At 43.6% G+C, this 22,456-nt stretch overlaps 1 long non-coding RNA gene across 1 annotated transcript in view; it reads left to right on the plus strand.

Moving 5' to 3' along the window:
• The window catches only part of LOC147034929 (uncharacterized), a 112,782-nt gene extending 98,618 nt beyond the window's left edge, over nucleotides 1–14,164 (plus strand). The window contains exons 4-5 of the long non-coding RNA XR_015060860.1: nucleotides 6,893–7,021; nucleotides 12,828–14,164. This is a non-coding gene — a long non-coding RNA (uncharacterized LOC147034929). The remainder of the gene's footprint in view (nucleotides 1–6,892; nucleotides 7,022–12,827) is intronic.
• The last annotated feature ends 8,292 nt before the right edge of the window (nucleotides 14,165–22,456 follow it).

The raw sequence follows: 22,456 nt of genomic DNA on the forward strand, positions 1-22,456 counted from the left end.
GAATTCAGGCACCAATTATTTTTGAGATCAACATAGGCCAAAAGGACAACATAAGCTGAATTTCTAAAATTGTCAATTTTCATCTGATTGACTTGAAATTTGAAGAGGAGTTTCAGATTTGGTCATTGAATTCAACCACCAATTATTTTTGAGGTCAAATTTGTTTTATGAATTTTGAAAGTATCGTGCTCTGCACGCCTTCTTCTTTGTTTGTTTGTCTGTTTGTTTGTTTGTCTGCACAGAACTTTCGTATTTTTCTCTGCATCCACTTGTCGGATTGAGATGAAATGTTCGCCATTGGTGCGACTACTCATGGAGAATGTTGCAATGATAATTATGTCATAGGTCACGTGTTATGGCAGCCATGTTGGAAAACTTTGGACCGCTATCTCTGAAACTGCACCAAGGAAAAAATTGAAACTTGGCAAATGGAAAGTACTCCACATGGGGAATAAGTGTTTTTTATGATGTCATAGGTGCCTTCGTTGTGACGTCATAATTGCATATGTAGAATGCCACATTTGATCAGAATGAAAAATTTTGAGGGTCTTCTCGGGATAAAATGGTCCAAAAAAAAAAACAAAAAAAAATTAATGACGTTATCAGTCAAGTGATTTGGCAGCCATATTGTTTTTTTTTGTTTTTTCTTCGACCTTCAAAAATCTTCTCTGAAGTGGTTGAACAGATCGAGGTGAAACTTTACACGTTTGACCGCCTATCCATGAGGAAGAAAAGGTTCAAACATATGATGTCATTGGTCACATGGTTTGGAATCCATATTGGATTTACCCAAAAACCTTCAAAAATCTTCTCCAGAACAGCTGGACAGATCGAGGGGAAACTTCACACCAATGTTCCCCAAGCCTTGGGTGTACAAGTTTATTAAGGAATAATTGATAGGTCACATGGTTTGGCAGCCATATTGGATTGAAGAACAATATTAAATATTGTTTTCTCTGGAACCGCTTAATCAATCGACGTGAGACTTCACAAATATGATCTAGTAGTAATGGGGAATACAAGTTTTAATTTCAACTTGATCGGACACATGGTCTGGGAGCCAGAAATATATAATTATTTTTTCTGGGTTCTCTGATTATTATTTATTTGAACAAGGCTCACTTGGCTATGCTGGGAGGAGTTTGAGGGTCGAGGAGTAGCATCTGAAATGTGAATCCTGTCCAGGTTCCTCCTGATGACTTCATCTTTGCTTTTGCTTGTTCGTGTTCTTTCTGATCACTCCAATACAGAACAAAACCTTGGTGGGAAGAGTGAGCGAAAGGGTGGAGGAGGGGTGGTTGGGTTGGAAGGAGGGAAGGGAAAGGGTGAGAGTCTGGAGGAAGTGGTGGGGTTATAGGAAGGAGGGGAAGGGGGAGTCTGGGTGGGAAGAGGGATGGAAAGGGTGGAGGAGGGAGGGGTGGGTGGGAAGAGGGAGGGAAAGGGTTGTGGAGGGAGAGTTGGGGTTGGAAGAGGTAGGGAAAGGTTTGTGGAGGAAGAGAGGTGGGGTTGGAAGAGGGAGGGGAAGGGGTGGGGTGGGCGTTTGGAGGGAGGGGTGTGGTGAGAGGAGGAAGGGAAAGGGGTGGTATAGGAGTCCAGAGGGGGAGGGGAAGAGGTAGGAGGAGGAGAAAGGGGAGGCAGTGGTGTGGGAGGAGGAGGAGGAGGAAAGAGGGGAGGGAGGAGGTGGGATAGGAAGAGAGAGGGTGGGAGGAAGAGGAAGGGAAATGGTGTAGAAAGAGGGAGGAAGGGGAAGCCGTGGAAGGAGGGACACAGAGTTGCCCAGCAACACCGGGCACTTTTGCTTTCACCCCCCTTCATCTATGCTCTCCCCATTCATCACTCCCCCCATTTCTCATCCCTCCCTCCCCTCCCCTCCTCCCCCCAATAGCTTCCATACCACTCTTTGCTCTCCCTTCCCTCCACTCTCCCTCCTCACTCTCCTCTCCCCACTTCCCCTCTCCTCTCTGCCCCTCCCCCTCCTCCTCCTCACTCTTCCACCTCCCACCTCAACCCTATCCCTCTCCTCTCCCCATCCGACTTGCTCTCCCTCTCTCTCTCCTTCCCCCACTCTTAGTGTATCACTCTTTGCGACGGGTGGTATTTGCACAAAAACAAAACAAACGAGCAAGCATGGGTGCAATTTCCGAAGCACATTCCTTGAAAACACGAGGAGGAATGCCATCTTCTCTGTATGCCTTGTTTATGTCCAGAGAGGGAGTACTTTTTGACTACATGGAAAGAGATTATAAGGAGGAGCATAGGATTCGTAAGGGGTGCATCAGGGGGAGTAGAAATGTTGGTCATCCAACGTGGAAATAGAGGAGAAAAGAGAACCAAAAAGTTGGTTTATCAGTCAGAGAAACAGCGATAGTATCATGGGAACGGAAAACAAAGGAAAGTTAGAGCGACAGAAGTTGTTGGAGATACTTTTAGCTAAGGACCATAAAGATCTATTAGTGGAAGAAGATGAGAGGTTGTTACATTTATTTTGAATAAAGGAATGCTTTGCCTCACGAATAACATATTTGCAATGATTTCTGGCAAATATGAAAGTATAATGCGAGTTGGAGGACGAGAGTTTTTCCATGTCCGATATTCTGCATACCTTGCACGAATGGCCGCAGAGCAGGAATTACTAAAGCAATACTTGGTATGAGAGATAGACCTGAAAGAGAAGGGGATATAAGCCCCCATTCCTGTAACAATAACTTCGGCTATACGTTCAGCAGATGGAGGCATCGCCTGAAGAGAGGCAGTCGTCTTCTGACGGAAAGTCAGAAAATAAGTTTTGTCAGCCAGTACAGTCAGCACTAATGAAAGGTCAATACTGGTGTTGAGTCAGAGCAGTCAGAGGAGGAGTGGAAGTAAGTCAAGTGATATTCACAAGAATGTGGTCAAAAGAACCAATTGAAAGTGAAATTTTGGAACTATAAAGCAACGGTTTGGATGCGAAGAATGAATCCAAAACTTTTCATGCATTCTAAGAGAACTTCAAGGGAGTGTGTGAATGAAAACTGGGTGTTTGGGTGAATTAAACACCTCTTTTAAAGATAATTAACTGGGTGCTCATCATAGAAACTGTGTCCCTTCCTTTCCCAACTCTGTTCCTTCTCTGCCTCCTTCCCCTCCACTACAGCTCTCTGTCCTCCACTCCCCCTTTCTTCTTCAAGTCCTCAACCCCAGGTTTGCAACCCCCCACTCCCAATCCCAAGTCCGTAACCCCTCAGCCAAGTCCACGTAATAGTCACCAACAGTTAAGACGGCTAAGGTTTCTCAGTGAAGTAAATGGAAGAAAAAGTAATTATATGTTGACCGGAATTGAGTGAATAGTTTGTGGTTATATTATTTTTTTTACTTCCAGTAGGTGTGAGAACCTCTCGCGACTCAGAGCCTATACACCATCCATGTGTGCAATAAAAGTGCACATAACTCGAAATTGTGTGAATATTGATATTTATGAACCAATGTCTGGACCCAAGAGCTCTTAAATGAGGTATCATTCAGCATTATATGTGCTGAGGTTAGGATGTTTACCCCATTCAGACACAATTGCTCAACCTGCATTTCTCTAGGTATATAGATCTATCGATGATCGTGTCATTTAAAACCCCACGCGGAAACAATCAATTCCAATCATTGACCCCAAAAAAGGAGAAACAACCATGACTTTTCTAACGAATCTGTCCACACACATGTTATTCGTATCAGTCAGTGTTGCTTCATACCTGAATAGTATTGATAAGCAAACTTAGTTTCACAACTAGTGACTTGCGTGAGGCGTCTCATGATATCTGTCACAATGATTTGTTCATAATGCAAGACAAATTGTCGCATTGACCTATTAAACACAGAACTGAAGCAGAAAGATCTCTTTCTCCTTTCTGCTCTTTCTTGCAATCCTCATAATTTTCAAGGGAAAATAACTCAGACATGTAGCGACAGGTAGGTATGTGCATGTGGTTGTGTGGGTGACCATTTGCTTAAAAAAAAAAAAAAATCAAAATCTCCAAATCAGAATAAAAGAAAAATCAAATTCCCCTCCAATCGGCCCACAAGCTCCAAATTTATTTCCAAAGGTGTTTGGCTGTAAAGTGTGCTTGGCTCAACTCCCATGTTGTTGGGGTAGAAAAGATCAGGCTCGGACTGGATGAGCAGAGTAATCACCTTTTCTCGTGTCCGTTCTTCCTTGTAATCTTCCTTCATCTTTCTATAGCCAGTGCCAGAGCTATGAAATACTTATTTCAAACTTCGCAAGCGTACATGTTTCAGGAATCGCAGTCGTTGCACGGATTTTGCAAAGGCGAACGCATCTCAAAGTGATGCACCTTTCAATATTTGAATCGTTGCTACGACTAGCAGTGTGCTCCCGCTTCATCGTCGAAGAGCGTGATTCGTTCTGGCACATGGAAATCATGCATACAAGAGATTGTAGATGAAAAACATGTGTCTTCAGTGACCTGAGTACAAAATGTACTCGACCGTCAATTGACAATATCTTTCTACTGTCCATGCAGCATCACGCAATGCTGCCGAGTAAAGTGTCCCCACAAGTCGATAGCGCATTCTACTATCAATGATTGTTCACAAAACCATGACATTGACTTGCATTTATTGTACAAAACATCATCACGGTGACCTCGTTAAGTTGAACACCTCCACAACTCTCATTTCGCTGCGTTAACATCATTATGATAACGTTCGTGGAACATGTGCATTGAAACATGTTCACCATTAGGGAGAGAGAGGGCACCAGGGGCAGTGCAGGAAATGACGTTAAACGTGTTAGGCCTGCAGTTCATTATCAGGAGCACAACAGGGAAGGCAATCAATGCATTCTCATCTACTTGAGAATAAATTTTGGAAAACCCAAACAAGTTCACCCAATGATTGCTTTACGACGACTCGATGGTGTTGCTCTTTCGAGGATGGTGACTGTTAGTTGGAAATGCGAGGGTTTCTCGTTCACACTTGGTGGAGCATCTGGTGGTTAACAGCATGCCTCTGATGCAATGCCTCCCTTTTGGGGGGTTTGGGGCCTGAATTTGTCCAGGATAGCCGACTGTTAAGAACTCGCTCTCTGGAAGCGCAATTTAAAAAAAAATCATACGATGAAGCAACTTTTCGGCCCTAGGTTATGCACCAAGTCTGCCGAGCACCTCGTGAAGTGATTGCTTGACTAAAGGCATAGTCAGGGCAGGTATTTGCAAAGAAAATTCAGGGTATGGGTGGTAACTCATCTATTCTTCAGAAAGACACCGTGAGGTCGTTGACATCCACCCACTAACGCTAGCAGATGGGACACCTTCATGCTCTACGTCCATCTGAAGGAAGGTCCATTAGGTGATGCAACACCTTGCCTGCAGAGTACCAATCCAACTGCTTCTCATCGGGGTAGGAATCGAACCCAGACTAGACGGCTCAAAGAGTGCATTATCCTGCCAGCCTGTAATGACATGATCAATAAGCCAGATTCAAATAATTCGCCATCAATGATGGTGATGTATTTGGCCATATAGACGCGAAGCATGATCAGTTGTTGCCCGGTACATGAATATCAATGCCACATATAATCCAATCTAAAGCCTGGTGTTGGCTTTGTGGTTAGGGTGGTGGCTTGGGATCTTAGGGTCCTGAGTTCAAGCCCCGTTGGCCACTGAATTAATACACCAGGAGGTTGACTCAGCCTGTCATCCTTCCGACGTCAGCAAAATGAGTACCAGTGCACTGGTAAGGGGGACACTGCATCAGCTGAACTGGTAAATCCTGAACTCTGAGGAATGTGAGTGCGATTGTGGATGTGATTGTATATTTCTTCGCTTCCTCGATCTGTACTTCATTTTTCTGCTTTAAAACACCCACGCGGAAAGCAATCAACATCTCGGACCTGCTTGTGCAAATTAATTTTCTAAGAGCAGACGTCCCATGGACATGGTGGTCCTAATTGACCTATGCTTCTGGCTCAGATTTTCCCCGGGTGTCGCACACACTGCCGCTGTGGAAGCAAAGCATTGCAGAAGGCCTTTGAAGGAAGTCCTCAATTTTTAATGAAAAGAAAATTGTGAGCTCAGTGTAAATGGCGCCAGCATCTCATTTGCTTGACGACCTCAGAGAAAACGCCCAAAGCGGCTGGCTCTCCGACCAATACATCCCATGCACGACCATCGCCTTGCACCGGAGGAGGGAAAGAGTATGCGACATGGTTCGAGGGCTGTTTTAATCAATAGAGCACAAAACGGCTGCGGCAGCCATCGAGATGGGCGAGAAGCTTAAATAATGCACGTTCCGCACGCTGGGGTGCACGTACTGCGAATTATGCAAAGTGGTTCGACTGCAAATTATCAAACGTCTTGCAGCGGCAGCGCTTTCACAGTTGCCCCTAAAACCTGCAGCCGCAACGAACCAATCAATCTGAGATAATTGTGTCAAATTTGACACGTCAAATGATAGGTCATGTGTTGGCGTTTATCCTGACAAAGTCCTTGATCGTCCATTGTTGTGGTGCTCCCAATACTTTCTCTCTCTCTCTATCGAGTGCAGCCTGTGGCTGCTGGTTGCATCATTGTTTGGGACGTGGCTATGCCTCTGATGCATTGTCCCCCTTACCAGTACACTGGTACTCATTTTGCTGACTTCAGAAGGATGACAGGCTGAGTCAATCTCCTGGTGTATATTAATTCAGTGGCCAACGGGGCTTGAAGTCAGGACCCTAGGATCCCAAGCCACCACCCTAACCACTAAGCCAACACCAGGCTTGCTCCCAATACTAATACTGTTTTAATATACTCCTGTGGGCTGGAAAGATAAGTTGGATGGAATGTTCACTCGCCTTTGAACTGTCTTTTGCCTGGATATGAATCTCGACCCAGCTATGAACTGTTACCATGGTGTTTCGCAGACATGGCGATGGAACAATGCGCATGTCGTCCATCAGATGGATGGTAAGCGGAGCCACGGAAGGACTTGTCTACCAGCACTGGTCGTTGGTGGACATTGAAGATCCCATGATATCTTTAGCGATGAGTAGGTGAGTTGTTGCTCGCACCAACAATAAATTCCAAACTCTTCCCACCTTCAGTCGAATGACTAACCTGGCCACCACCGGTTTGTGAAAGACTTGGGACATAAATTTCACCGGCTGATCCGAAAAGACGATTTGAATAATTGCAGTAGTAGTAGTAGTAGTAGTAGTAGTAGTAGTAGTAGTAGTAGTAGTAGTAGTAGTAGTAGTAGTAGTAGTAGTAGTAGTAGTAGTAGTAGTAGTTGCATTGCATCAATGCAGGTTCCTCCTATTGTCCCATATACTAACATTTACTGCTTGATTAAAAAAACAAATTCCATACTACCTTTTGAAGAGCGTACACCATTTTGTGGTGGCACCTTGTCCAAGTCCATGCCCTGACTACCCTACCGTTGGAAAGAGCAATGGAAAAAATCCCCAGTGTATTCTCTACCTAAAGTCTACTTTGGCAGTGCCAATGCTTTGGAATATCCATGGCCATGAGTAGAATGGATGTGTTCTGCATTTTCTCTAGTCATTATCGTTTCATCGTTTGTTTTTCACATCATTAACAGTCAAGTTTTAAAACTGTGCTTAATAATAGTATTACTAACGCCATGTACCCATATTCAAACTCATAATAATTGTGATGACTTTGTTGTGTGCAGCACTCATGATAATTGGACAACCATAATAGTAGGAACACTGTCTCAGGTTTGCTCATGACAAACTGTTATTTACAAAAGTTTTTCATGAAGATTAAACATCGCTGTGATTCAGAGCAACTTCGGCAGAATTGCCTTTTTCTGCCATGAAAATTGGATGAAAAGAAGGGATTAAAGAATCCAACATAGACGATTCAAAAGGTGGAATCAATGGAGGACGGTGGGGGTGGTGTATGACAGGGAAGTGAAGATGAACAAAAATGTTGGACTTTCCTGAAGGTTTAACAATGTTTATATATCATTATAATTAGGCCATTAATGAGCAACGAGATACAATTCCCCAATTATTATGGGGAAAGTTCTAATTCACAGGGTGAGTGTCTTGGAGGTTTGCAGAGCGTTGCGATGTCTTCCAATGTTCATCCACCATTGTTTGAGCTGGTAATTTGATAGATAATGACACCCATTTCACATGATTTAATGAGTGAAAAGATCCTCCTTCCTGTTTTTTCATATTAAAGTCAAAAGGTTTTTGCCCTGACCTACACATGCTGGTGAGCCAGATTGATAAATCCCACATGAGTAGGGTAACTTCCAAAAGGTTAACCTGCCATGACATAGTGGATCTTATTTTTACTTCCACGGGTCATTTGGGTCATTGCCCCACAATATCATTATCCTGTAGAAATGATGAGGTGGGGGTGTCCCTTTAAACAACCAGTCTGTGCAGCAGGTATTGTATGCGGTGCCGATGGTAGTTTGTACCAGGAGGATGACATCATACATTGTGCTGTCAAAACTATTAATTATAGAAAATTTATCATGACAGTGTTTCCACACATTGCAAAGTTGGTGACTCAGACATTGATAGCAATTCAGTATGTGAAGAAATTTACCATTTCAAATTGTGCCACGAACTTGTCTGCAGTGACAGAACAATTGTAGAACAGAAAATGAACAGCAAGCGAAAAATGCCAAAAGGTGAAATTACAAGAACCAATATTCTTTAGCATTTTCAATCATTCAATTATTCAATCAAAGATCAGTATTGTTTCAAAATTGATGTTTTCTTCATTGGGCTTGGGATGGGATGTTCTCAACATTTCCCCTACTGTCCAGCTCGATACAAGGCAATCTAACAAAGGTGGAGGCCATTCATGCCTGCGCGAACACCACACCAACCCATCTGCACAAGATCCAACGAAGAAAATGAAAAAAACGTTTTTAATTCATGAATTTTTTTTGTTTGTTTGGGGTTTTTTGTTTGTTTTTGTTGTTGTTTTCGTTTTTGTATTTTATGTATTTTTTCTTTCTTCCCCTTAGGGGAGGGGGCATGGGCTTGGTTAAAAACGCACATCAAGAACCACACAACCCCACTTGACAAGGCCCCCACCAACAGCACTCCATACACATACAAACAATCACCCATCAATGCTCAAACTACCTGAAAGTCTTCCCAACATCCCCATACCGCTCTATCTCCATAACTTCCAGGAACCTATCGAATTCTAATTTAAACTTATCTACTTTTTCTGCTGCCACTACCTTTCCAGGGAGGCCATTCCATGCATTAACTACTCTGAGTAAAAGTTTCCTGCCTTGCTACCGTCTTAACTCTCCTCTTCTTTACTCTCAAGCTATGGCCCCTGGTCCTATCACTGTCTCCTCTGTTGAATAATTCATCTGCACTTATCTTATCCATACCTTACATTATCTTCAACATCTCTATCATATCTCCTCGTAATCACCTCCTTTCTATTGTATAAAGCCCTGTCTCCTTCAGCCGCTCCTCATGGCTGAGTCGAGCTCGGCCCAGAATTAATCTCATAGCCCTATGCTGAACCCTCTCTTTGGCATCTACGTCCTTCCTGAACTGTGGTGACTCAAACTGCACACAATATTCTAAATGTGGCCTCACGAAATTCCTGTACAATGTTAACACCACCTCTTTTGATTAAAATTGATCCCCCTCTGAATACAACCTAAAACCTTATTTGCTCTACCTGGAGCTGCCTGGCATTGTGCTGCCTGCTTACCTCCCATATCTGTTACCACCCCCAGATCTTTCTCCTGTGTGACACGCTCCAAAATTACCCCTTGCATCCTGTAATCTCTATTTTCTTTGTTCTTTTCCATCCACAACACCTTACACTTGCTCAGGTTAAATTCCATCAGCCAATCTTTTGCCCAATCTATACAAGTATCAATACTTTCCTGTATCTGATCACCACCCCCTCTGCTATCCACCTCACCTCCAAGCTTTGTGTCATCTGCAAATTTGGAAAACTTACTCTTTACCCCATTATCCAAATCGTTGATGTAAATAATGAATAGTAATGGTCTGAGTACTGATCCCTGAGGTACCCAACTACTTACATCCTCCCAGCAAGACATCCTCCCACACACAGCCACTCGTTGCTTCCTATCACGAAGCCAGTTTGCAATATGATCATACAATTTGAATTTCTTCAGACCACTTAAGCAGCATGTGTGTGGGAGATCGAGTTTGAAAGCGAGGAGGATGTCAAGGCAGATGTCCTGAACTGGTTGTGTACCCATAATGAAAATGGACATCCTTCTTGTTTTCAGGTGTGACCACTAATACGAACAAGAGAGTTCATAGATCGCGATACCCCATGCAGTTACTTCAATTCTACTTCAATTTAAGAAAAATAATGATTTTAACTATTGTTAAAAAACAAAACTGGAAGTTTATTGATATTGAAGTAGTCCAGCAGTCATGTAGTCCCAAACAGCACCCTTATACCCCACCCCATTGAACCTTTATTTTTCAAATTGAAGTACTGCAAAACTGGAGGTTCTTGGAAGTACGATGAAGGTGATTTGTGTTATAAAGTGTTCAAATATGTAACTAAATTTAAATAGAGCTTTATATGCATGTAAATCAAAAAAAATCCGGATTTTTACCGCCGTTTTACCCATTGTCTATTACAGCACCTTATCTAACATGTTACATTGGTTCTTCGTGTCTGTTGTTTGTGTCCTTCATCACTTCGCTAAAATATCAAGTTTCCTGTTTGGAATGATTTTCAATTTTGTTTGACTGCCAGACAGGCAGAGTAAAAAAATTATCTCGCTCCTCTCTGCGCATGTGTGGTCAGGACAAATTCAGAGATAAAGTAGGATAAAATGATAAACTTGTCTTCCTATTCATGTTTCAATTAGTGTTCCAAATATAGCATTCAATTGAGGTGGGGAGAGTAATACCTTATGAAATGTTGCCGACACTGTGGGAGGGAGGGTGCAAGAGAGGGAGGGAGAGAGAGGGAAGAGAGGGAGAGAGGGGGAAGAGAGGGAGAGAGTGGGAGGGGTGTGAGAGGGAGAGGGAAAGAGAGAGGAGGGAAAAAGAGAGAAAGGGAGGGGAGTGAGGGGGAAAGAGAGAGAGGGGGAGGGGGAGTGAGAGGGAGAGGGAGTGATAGGGAAAGAGAGAAGAGAGAGGGAGAGGGATAGATAGGGAAAGAGAGAGAGGGAGAGAGGGAGAGAGAGGGGGAGAGAGAGGGAGGGGAAAAGTGGGAGAGAGGGGGAGGGAGAGGAAGTGAGAGAGAGTAAGAGAGAGGGAGGGGGAGAGAGGGGGAGCCACAAAGGTGTGGGAGGAGAGTGCTGCATTTTATTCAGATGGGGGAGCGAGGAGGGGACAGAGAGAGAGAGAGAGAGAGAGAGAGAGAGAGAGAGAGAGAGAGAGAGAGAGAGAGAGAGAGAGAGAGAGAGAGAGAGAGAGAGAGAGAGAGAGAGAGAGAGAGAGAGAGAGAGAGAGAGAGAGAGAGAGAGAGAGAGAGAGAGAGAGAGAGATGGGGGTGGTGGCAGGAAGAGGAAAAAAATAGAGGGATAGGTGAGTGTCGAGGTGGTGTAAGCAAAGAGAGTGATATATTATGCTAAATGGCCAACACAAACAGAAAAAATCTCATGTCAGAATAGCTGTACACACAATGACACAACAGAGTTTGTAAAGTTAACTGCTAGCACATCTGCAAAAACTTTGATATCCCAGTTCCAGAAAATTTGTGGGAACATTAACCAAAATCAAGGACTGAAAATGTGGAAGTACTGCTCACATTCGACCTAATGATCCCATCAAGCGTGAACATCAAAAACAAAGCCTTACAACCAGATATCATACTTAGGTGCAAAAAAGAGAGAAGAAGGCATATCTAAGTGAGGTGTAATACCAGTGATTTTGGATTAAACAATGCAGAAATCAAGAAAATGACCAAATACCAAGACCTCAAGATTGAAGTGAAAAGATCCTGGAAGAATGCCAAAGTTCTACCAGTGATAGTTGGAGTTATGGGGGAAGGACGACAAAGAACCTCACAGTGATATTAAAAACCATCCCTGGGAATATTATAACAAACAAACTTCAGTTGGAAGCTGTCTGGGGCTCAACGACGATCCTGAAGAGAGCCCTCGGCACAAAACTTTGAGAACAGAAAATTTCACAGCTTGGTCCATGAATCATGACCCCTTACTGAAATGAAGGTGGATACTTTGAGCCCACACTGGGAGGACTCCATTCCACATTCTGAAACTCACATATGAAGATACCAATGAACAACACACACACACACACACACACACACACACACACACACACACACACGGATACCCTGAGACATGGTAGGTCTCTGCTTCACTTTCTGAAACTCACCCACAGGTGGAGATAGCTGACAACAGCAAATTGCATGTACAAACACACACACACACACACGCACACAAACACAAACACACACTCATATGGAGGTGGATACTTTGAGATCTGGGAGGGCTCCGTTCCACTTTCTGAAATCCTTACATGGAGAAAACAACCAACGACCAATAACCAATAACACACACTCAGGTGCCAAATTCCATTGTCGTAATACGGTTTACACACACACACACACACACACACACACACACACACACACACACACACACACACACACACACACACACACACACACACACACACACACACACACACACACACACACACACACACGTGCAAATGTACACATGCATCAAGTAAATAAATATGACAAGCACAAATATTTACCTTGAAAGAGCGTTCTTTGAAAGAGGATTTAAAGTGGGTAATTAGCAAAATTAAATTCAAACATGTATCAAGCCACAGAACTTAAAATGTTGATCTACACTCTCTGCCTTCACAGTGAGAAGAAGCATGGTGAACACCTGGTCGGATGTTTTTTTTCAGATGTGCCGATGTCGAAGTGAGAGTTGGATTACAAGAAGAGATCTCACAAAAAGGTAAAACAAAGCAATGTCCTGTAAAACATAATCTTGCATCATTTCAGTGGATGAGACATCTTCCGAAGCACCCCGCACTGCACCGCAGGACCCAACAAAGGCGGAAACATACAATATGAGATTGAAATTGATGTGAGATTGAAAGAGTGGTTACTTTTTCCCGAAACGAACAACCAAGCAGCTTGGAGAGGGCTTGCCAAGTGGCTTAAGCACTCAAGCAAGTACTCCAACAAAACAGTTGATAAGGAACGGTGTCCTTGGCACGCAATTGGAAATCACCGAACCGTCATATTAAACATACACCTCCTGGAGATGCCCAAAATGCCACATATGTCCAAATTGGACAAATAAACACATTTTTTTTTAGGAGTCGGAACTGCTTGTAAGTTCGATTCTGGAGCTTATATTTTGTAATTCTCCTTAGTTTAAGAGATATTCATTGTGATCACATGTGCGGAAATGAAATGAAGCAACAAACGCTGATGTCTCCGGGTGTTTATAAGCATTGCAATGTACCCTGTGATTCATAGCTATGATGAACAGGCCTTCGATAATTTGAGAGAGAAAAGTGAAAAAAACAACTTTATCATTAAGAACTTGTCGTGGCCTGTTCCAAGTCAAGGCATGGTTTAGCAGGCCAAAACACATGGTGGCTTCAGACCCCAGTGGGGTTACCTTGGAATCTCCTTAAGACCCCGAGAGTGAGGTGGCAGAGTATCGCCTGATGAAGGATATATTTAAATAAGGCCGTTAATTATCTTCAAAAGGGGTGTTTTAATTAACCTAAACACCCAATTTTCACTCTTGCACTTCCTTGGAGTTTTCTTCAGATGCATGTAAAGTTTCAGGTTGCTCGGTGTTATGGTTTTGGAATGATGAAGGAGACACACACACACTGACACACACACACACACACACACACACACACACACACACACACACACACACACACACACACACACACACACACACACACACACACACTGCTTTTGATTTGCATAGATGAAGAGCCACTTACTTCCTGTTGAAAAACGACCAGGGATGGCTCCCCAATCCAGCGTTACCTGTTCTTTCTGATCTCTTCCATACTAGTTCTCATGGACATCAAATTCATTTCTCGTTTGTGCTGTTTTTCACCTATTTTGTCACTGTAGCTCATTTGGGAATCTGTAAGACAGTGTCCTACTTTATTGGTAGAATCTGTTTTTACAACCAAGCAATGGTGAAGATGTGTTTTCGCCATTCTTTTGCTTACCAGGAATGCTATACCACCCCTCCCAACCCCCAAACCCCCCCCCCCTGACGAGTCTCTCACTCATTTTATCACTAAATACAGTGGATAATCAAAGAATACATGTCCTGTGATCTCAGCTGAAAATGCTTCATTAGGTTTGCTATTATAATTTCCAGGACATCTCATCCAAAAATGATTTTTAAAAAAAGTACTGTACAAGATTCACTGCAGTTTGATACTGCGCCGATTGTAAATCAGGATAATTATCAAGTTGTTCCTGCAGGGATGTCAATTAAAACTACAAACCGGTGTAGTAAATGACAGGATCACAGGGCAGGTGGAGTATCTCAAAAGCGACATAATTTATTCAACCCACAAGACAAGACACAGTGATGGAAATCCCAGACAAACAACATGATCACTAAGCACACATAAACATACAGAAAGAAACTACTGTCACTATGGTTCCACATAAATAGCTGTCATTCACATGAGAGCTAGGCAAGAGTGAGAGAAGCTATGAGATGAATTTGAGGCTGCTGCAGAATCAGGATTCCAGCTGAAGGAAGCAAGCAGCTCTCCAAGGTCAAGCACCCCTCGAGTTAGGAATCAGTCAAGAGTGCAGGAAGCCCAGAGTGGCAGCACACCAGAAAGCAAGAGAAGAGTCAGTGAGTCAGAGGATTGTCTACGTACCAAGACCATCATAAGTGCTCGGTACAAGAGAGCCATAAATGCTAAGAGTTCAACAGTGCAAGAGAACGAAGCTCACCAATCTTGGGCCCCAGGAGTCTCTTTGCCATGGGATCCCCATCAATTAGGCCTTATGGCATCCCTGTCCTGAAGCCATGTCCCTCTCCATACCCCAACGACATTTACAAATCCAGCCCAGGAAACGAAGGCCCACTTATCACGTGTTGACAGACACCTGGGAGGAGCATTCTCCCTGTGTGAGTTGAGGGAAACCATGCCGTATCATTCTCGACCCCTTTCCTGACCTCACCTAGTTTAAGGGGAAATTAAAGGGATGAGACACGTTTCCTCCAACTGCCATTTAAATTGGACAATGCCATCTTGTTGAGGTGATACTGAGGGCACTTTACCCAAACCGCACTTAATACACGTTCAGATGTTCACGAGAACAGAAACAATGGTTCTTATTTAACTGCCACATCGATAATATTAGTAAAAATAAACATTCTTCTGGATATATAAAAGTAAACTCCACTGTTTGAACTAAAATCGTAATAGATCCAATCAATTTCAACTCGTCTCTTTTCAAGTCCTATTCATTACTTAAGAAACGTAAAAGGAGTGAGCGAACCCCCCCTTCCCCCCCCCCAAAAAAATCCAAATCCGTTGGGTCCATACTCTGTACAGAGCTTTGGTACTGCCGAGGCAGTCTCCCGGGCTATTGGGCACAATCATGGATGGGTTGCCACTCCAACAGTGGGTGAACATTCATGATAATTGGAAATTATTTACCCATAGTACATGCCAAGGTTCGCTCCTGTTGTTCAAAAATACTGTGGAACCTTAAAAAGCACACACGTAACCCAGGTTATTGTTTTCTTCTCTTTTTGGGAGTGATGGAGGCAGCTCTCTGTTGCCTATGTACGACCAAAATAAAGGTATGTGTCAGAAGAATGTGTTGCATGCTTGGAAGAAGATCGCCCGTCGGGTAAGTATCGACTCTTTTAGTACCTACAAAATGCTGTTTTGTTTCTTGAAAGTCTTCCCATTGTACTCTCGTGCTATTGTAATTTACTCAATTGTAACTTATATTGCTTTATGATATTCCTACAGTACTCGTCTTTTTAGATCACGTACCTGAGATGACATCATTCTATTTTCCTCTATCTCCCAAATTCTGGTGACATCTCATCAAGGCTGTGTCAGACGCATATACGCTTCGTGAGGCACATGACTGATGAATCAGAATGAACACAACAGCTCATGATAAGACAAAATACTTGAATTATGCCTTTGCTGATGAAGCTCACGTTGCAAATCCTCCCTCCTCCCTTAATCGTGCACATTCGACAAGCCGAATTGTATTCCTACAAAGGGTTAAAAGGGCTAATGGGAGCTCAAAGGACATCGTGAGGTGTTCTGCACTGAGGGCAGGTTCAGTGGGTTGAGTCATTTCCATTGCAATCAGGGATTTGCTGTTGCCTTCCCTGCAATTGTCGGGGAAGGAATTTGGAACTTTGCAAGGGTGCTGGCACACAACTGCTTCATCTTGGTCAAGATACAGGATCTTAAAACGTCCACCAGCTGCAAATGCTGACAATGCCTAACTGAGATAGCATCCCATCTGATGGATAGCATGCTCATTGATGCAACACCCTGTCTGTGGTACACCATCGTGGCAGTTTATATTCGGTCGGCAACATAACTGGAAAAAGGCAGCTCAAAGGCGAATCTGTTACCTCTGAGCTATCCCACCAGTATCTATAGAAAAATTAGTATCACTATTGATGGACAGTACTGCACCTGTATTTCTGTAAAAATAAAAAGTCATTCGATTGTTTGTAAAAGTTTTCATTTCGCTGAACTGAATGCAAATTCAACAGAAAAACTTCAGATTTACTTCTAATCTTTCAGCCCCTCGAGACAGTTTCATCTTCTTTCGTATGCCGCACACTGCTGTGAGTAACATCAATGGCTGAGTAGGGCATGGCTCTGCCGCAGATGCAACGTCCCCTGCAGGTTGTGGCAGGAACTTGGAATTTTGTCAGGGTACCATCCTGCTTCGCGACACCTGAATGGCTCACCGACTCGTCGCGAAGGAAACTTTGACCTCCACCAACTTGGGATGTTTAACGTCCACCAACTAACTATTACTGGCAGACAGGAAACGCAGTTTAAGGTCCGTCCGATGGAGAACACACACACACACACACCCAATGCCTCGTCCTGCCTGCAAGGCACCAGGATGACAGATTATAGATGGGTCGAAATTCTAACCCAGGGTAGGTGGCTCAGAGATGAGCAGGCACACCTGTAGAGTCTCGGGCATCCTGCCAGTACAAGAGAGAGGTAAAGTTATCTTTACCTGTCTCTTGGCTATTTCTCCCTTGCATAAGCTTGAGAGTGTAAAGGTTCTTTTTCATTTGTGGAGCACAGATGATCAAAGCAAATTTCCATGAGGTTCTGAAGGCAGCAAACATGCTCACATCAAAGGTGTATTCAGTAATCTGGCTCATTGTTTTGCATCGTGAGCTCTGTTTCATAACACCTGGGCCCAGCATTCATTGGTGGGACAAGTTTAGTTTACTTTTCGAACTTTCAATTGCTGATGTATTAAGAAGTTAAAAACAATTTGGAAAAGCAGATAATCTTGAAAGGTGTCAAATGGTGTAGTTATTCCAAAGTTAACGTCAAATCTTTATTTCTGAAACGTTGAAGGGTCTGTTGTAAGAAGAGGTATAGAAAGGAAAGAATGTATTCTTCTGTTGCTTTGATTCAATGGAAATGTGGTTGCAAGGCCACCAATGTGGTTAAGGTCAACATCACCACCACAATGACTTGTCTTTGTCATTCTCTCACTCGTTTACATACTTTCATATATTTTCCTTTTCAGACAGTGAATTTCGTTGTCATAATACAGGAAGGATGTTCTTTATCTGTGCTTTTTTATATTTGCGAGCGAGGGTACCCCATATCAGCAATAAGAAGAAAATGGGAAGATTAAAAAAAACAAAATTATTTGATGAACCACAAACAGAAGAACACACTTGCAAACTTCCCAAATGCAGCAAGCTGTGCAAAATGCAATGGATTGTGTAAGATGTAATCAGTTCTTGGAAGGGGAAAGGAATAAGGGATTATGGGATGGCAGGTGCAAGAGGAGATGGGGGTAAGTGCTGAGAAAGCAGGCCAAGTGTGGCCTTCCGTGGGGGGCTGCTCCCCCCCCACCCGCCCACATCCTACTTACAGCATCCGATGGACAGCACACGTTCCCCACCTGCAAGGGTGCTTTCAGAGTTACAACCTTGATATGCACATCATGCCCCAAACCCCTCATACAGCCAGCTACAGTTCCTTGTGTTTGTAGTATGCATTGAGAGATTTTTATAGACTGTGATATACCATGTCCAGTATCCAAAAATCACCATTTGGTTCGACATTCCCAGGACATCTCTGAAGTGGGCTGCATGGAGCATGTTTCCCATACTTTCCAAAACTTTTCTGGTGCTCCAGTAATAGTGAGATTATATGGGAGAGAAGGAGAACAGATGAAGTGTGTGTGTGTGTGTGTGTGTGTGTGTGTGTGTGTGTGTGTGTGTGTGTGTGTGTGTCTACATATGCGGGTTTCAGAATGTGGAATGGAGTCCTCCCAGGGTGGGCTCAAAGTATCCACCTTCATTTTGGGAAGGGGTCACGATTCATGGACCAAGCTGTGAAATTTTCTGTTTTCAAAGTTTTGTGCCGAGGGCTCTCTTCAGGAACATCACTGAGCCCAGGACAACTATTTTTGAGGTCAAAAGGTCAACTCATAGTCAAACTTCTAAAATCATCAATTTCATTCTGAAAAATAATCAATTTTCATCTGATTGATCACAGCTTTGATCAAGATTGTCAATTTTATTCTTAACGAAATGGACAAGTTGATGTATCCATGGCAACCTTTGGAGAGGAGGGTGGATTTTGCAAGTATCTTGCAGAGCAGGATGTCTTTTTCGTGGTTCTTTGTTTGTGAACAAAATATCTCAAAAGGTTGTGAACAGATTTGGACGAAATTTTGTGGAAAGCTTGCTTGTTTGACAAGGACGAAATTATTCGATTTTCGTGAAGATCTGAACCCGGATCGGGATCTGAGAATTTTAAAAGTGATTTTTCACGATTGAGTGATTGCGCAAAAACGACATATAGTAGGATATCTCAAAAAGTTGTGGACGGATTGGGACAAAACCTGGTGGACAGGTTGGATGTGTAATGAGGATGAATCAATTACATTTTGGTGAAGATCCGAATCCAGATCCGGATACGAGAATTTTGAAATTTTTGAAATGATTCTTCACCATTGATAAATTTGACCAAAAACGATATCTCGCATGACATTTCAAAAATTTCATGGGCCTGATATGTTCTCCTGGTAAGGCATTGCGTGGTGGAGGTATGTGCTCTACTGAGTGCCCTTCAAGTTTTACTGTGCAATATTGGTCCAGCAAAGCAAATGTCAATGCAAACATTCTCTCTTGACAACCTTGTTGGCAGCATCAGTGTAAATTTTTCAACAGGCAAAAAACAAAGCATTCAGTTGAGCATGAGCAAATTGAGGCATGTCTATATGATACGAGAGTGACCCGACAAACTTTGCCACAACTAACACCTGGATTGGACAATGTGAATTGGCAAGAGAGTCAAAGGGATGATCCTATTTTGTGCCACCTTTTTCATTGGCTTGACGAGGATAAAAGACCTTCGTGGGATGAGATTGCTCCACTCGGGGCAGAGGTAAAGGCCTATTGGGTTCAATGGCAGATGTTGAGTTTGAAGGATGGCAATTTGTACAGAAAATGGATAACACCAACAAGTGATGTCGCTTCTTGTTTGATGATGGTTCCGAAAAAAATTAATAAAGATGGTTATGGGACACGTGCATGGGACTAGGATAATGGGACATTTGGGCGAGACAAAAACATTGGCAAAATTGAGGCAAATGTTCCATTGGGTGCATTTGGGCATAGACATTCAAAATTAGGTGAGATTGTGTGACCTCTGTTGGAGAAGGAAAGGGCCCCTACACACATGCAAGGCCCCACTCCAGGTGTACAACATGGGAGCACAACTCGAGCCAGTCGCAGTCAATCTGGTTGGGCCCCTGTCAACCACCCACGGAAGGAACTGGTACATCATTGTGGCAATGGACTATTTCACTAAGTGACCAGTGGCCGACCCGTTGTCCAACTTGGAAGCTCTGGTGGTAGCCCAGGTTCTAGTGGAGGGGTTTTTCATCTGATTTGGTGTTCCACAGGAGCTGCAAACTGACCAGGACTAGGACTTTGTGTCCAAGCTCCTGCATTCAGTATGCAAGTTTCTTCAAATCCAGAAGATCAGAATGACTCCCCTTCAGTCTCAATTTGATTAGATGGTAGAGAGGTCCAACAGGACTTTTTTGACACAGTTGGTCCTCTTCACCTCCGAACATCAGCAGGATTGCGACAAGCATCTTCGGTTTGGCCATATGGCATACAGGACTGCACAACATGGGATCGCTCGCTGCACCCCCGATTTGTTGATGTTTGGTTGAGAGATGCGAATTCCTACAGATGTGTGGATGGGTCCATCACCAGAGGAACCGGTAGGAGCATATATGGAAAGTTGTGCAAGTAACTTGTGGAAAAGCATTGAAAAGGCTCATGAGTTTGCAAGGAAGCAAATTGGCTTGGCTTCCTCGCATATGAAATTGAAGTTTAACTCTCGAGTACACTCACCCCGATTCCTCTCTGTCGACCTTATTTGGCTTCATTGGCCCAGGAGGAGGAAAGGTGTGTACGCAAAGCTTATCTCTCCCTGGAAGGGCCCCGGTGTGGTGCTCCAACAGGTGACTGATGTGGTTTTAAGCTTGAATGGAAGGACTTCTTCAAGATGATTGTTGAGGAAGTAAATGGGGGGGGAGTGTTCCAGATGGTTCTTTCAGAGAGACATCCTGAGAGTGTGAGATTTCTCAGGATTGAAAGACATGTTCCATGTATTAGACCAGTTTGTGAGTTTATTCAGTTCAGCAAAGAGCGAAGAAGCTGCTGCTGGCCGATCTGAGGGAAGACAGATGGTACAGCTGAGAGTGGAGTCATTGGCAAAAGATAGAAGGAGAATTTTCCGGAGAGTCAGAGAGATCATTGATGAAAACCAGAAAAAGAACAGGGCCAGAACGCGACCTTGAGGAACTCCAGCCTGGACATGAAGGGGGGGATGAAAGAACTCCATTTTGGGCCACACGTTGACTGTGACAGGAGAGGAAGTCTGCAAGCCATGAGTGGAGATGGCCTTGTATACCATAGCAAGAGAAGTTGGTGATCAGGACAGGGTGCCAGACCATATCGAAAGCACGCGATATGTCTTGGAACATGGCTCTGATTTCATGTCTGGCATTGAGGACCTCCATCCATTGTTGGGAGAGCAGAAGCAGCATATCCAGGGTAGAGTGACCTGGTCTGAATCCAACTTGATGATCGGAAATCAAGCCATTGGAGAAGTGGAAGGATTTAATGTCTGAAGCGATGATGGATTCCATAACCTTGCAGATGATTACAAGAAGGCTGGTTGGTCTGTAGTTGCAGGGATCTGTTTTTGCACCTTTCTATGCAGGGCAGTAATGCTTGCTGATTTCCAAGCAGATGGCAGATGATCTTGAGCAAATGAGAGGGTGAATAGAACAGATAGAGGGTGAGTTACAGCAGAAGAACAGGTTTAAAAGGCACGTGGGCTGATGCCATCTAGACCGGTTGCAGAATCTGAGTCGAGGTTTCACAGCAAGCTCTCCATCTTGTCAGGAGAAAAGGTCCAGAAACACAGAGTCCAGGAACAGCTGGGTGTGACTGGGTAAGTTGGTCACAGAGAGCGATCAGTTTCGGACACAAGATTGAGATGCAAACACTAAGATTAGGCAATCATTTTTTTCACTTACGATGCCAGCAGTGCAGCCATTTGAGGTAAGGGTGGGGAAGGAGGGGGAACACCTCAGAAACAATCTTATCTTGACGCCACCAGGATTTTGAGGAGGGAGAGAGGTTTGACAGTTCAGAATTGAGATTAGAAAGATGTTGCTTTCTGGCTCTCCTGTGGGTCGACACGCACTTGTTCTGAGCTTTCTGGAAGGAACTGAGATTACCTTCAGTTGGATTCGCTTTCCATAAGGCAAAGGCAAGTTGTTTCAGGACAACTGCCTCACCACAATCTTCAGTGTACCACAGATGGGAGGAAGGTTAGGACAACTGAAGACAAGAGGGGATAAATCTGTGTTTGACAGAGAGCAAGTTTCTTTGAAAGAATTCCCAGGACAAGTTGATGTTGGCGAAAATTGCAATGGGAGACCAGTCCAGAAGTTTGATGGTTGCTTGAAGACCCTGAAGTCAGCTTGAGTGAATTGCCAGACTTGACCGCGCTGAGGTGGTTCTCTAATAACAGCCAGAGAGATGTCTACTTTGACAAGCATGTGATCAGATGAACCAATTGGATTGGAGGAAGAAAAGCAGATATTTTCATGGAAATTGGTCAAAGTCATATCCAGAAGAGATAGAGTATCGTTGGTTGAGATCCGTGTTGGGAAGTTGACTGATTGAGTCAGTCCCA

Source organism: Eptatretus burgeri, chromosome 1 (assembly GCF_056783735.1).
Source record: "Eptatretus burgeri isolate ZD-2024b chromosome 1, Ebu_testis_v1, whole genome shotgun sequence".
Taxonomy (NCBI): domain Eukaryota; kingdom Metazoa; phylum Chordata; class Myxini; order Myxiniformes; family Myxinidae; genus Eptatretus; species Eptatretus burgeri.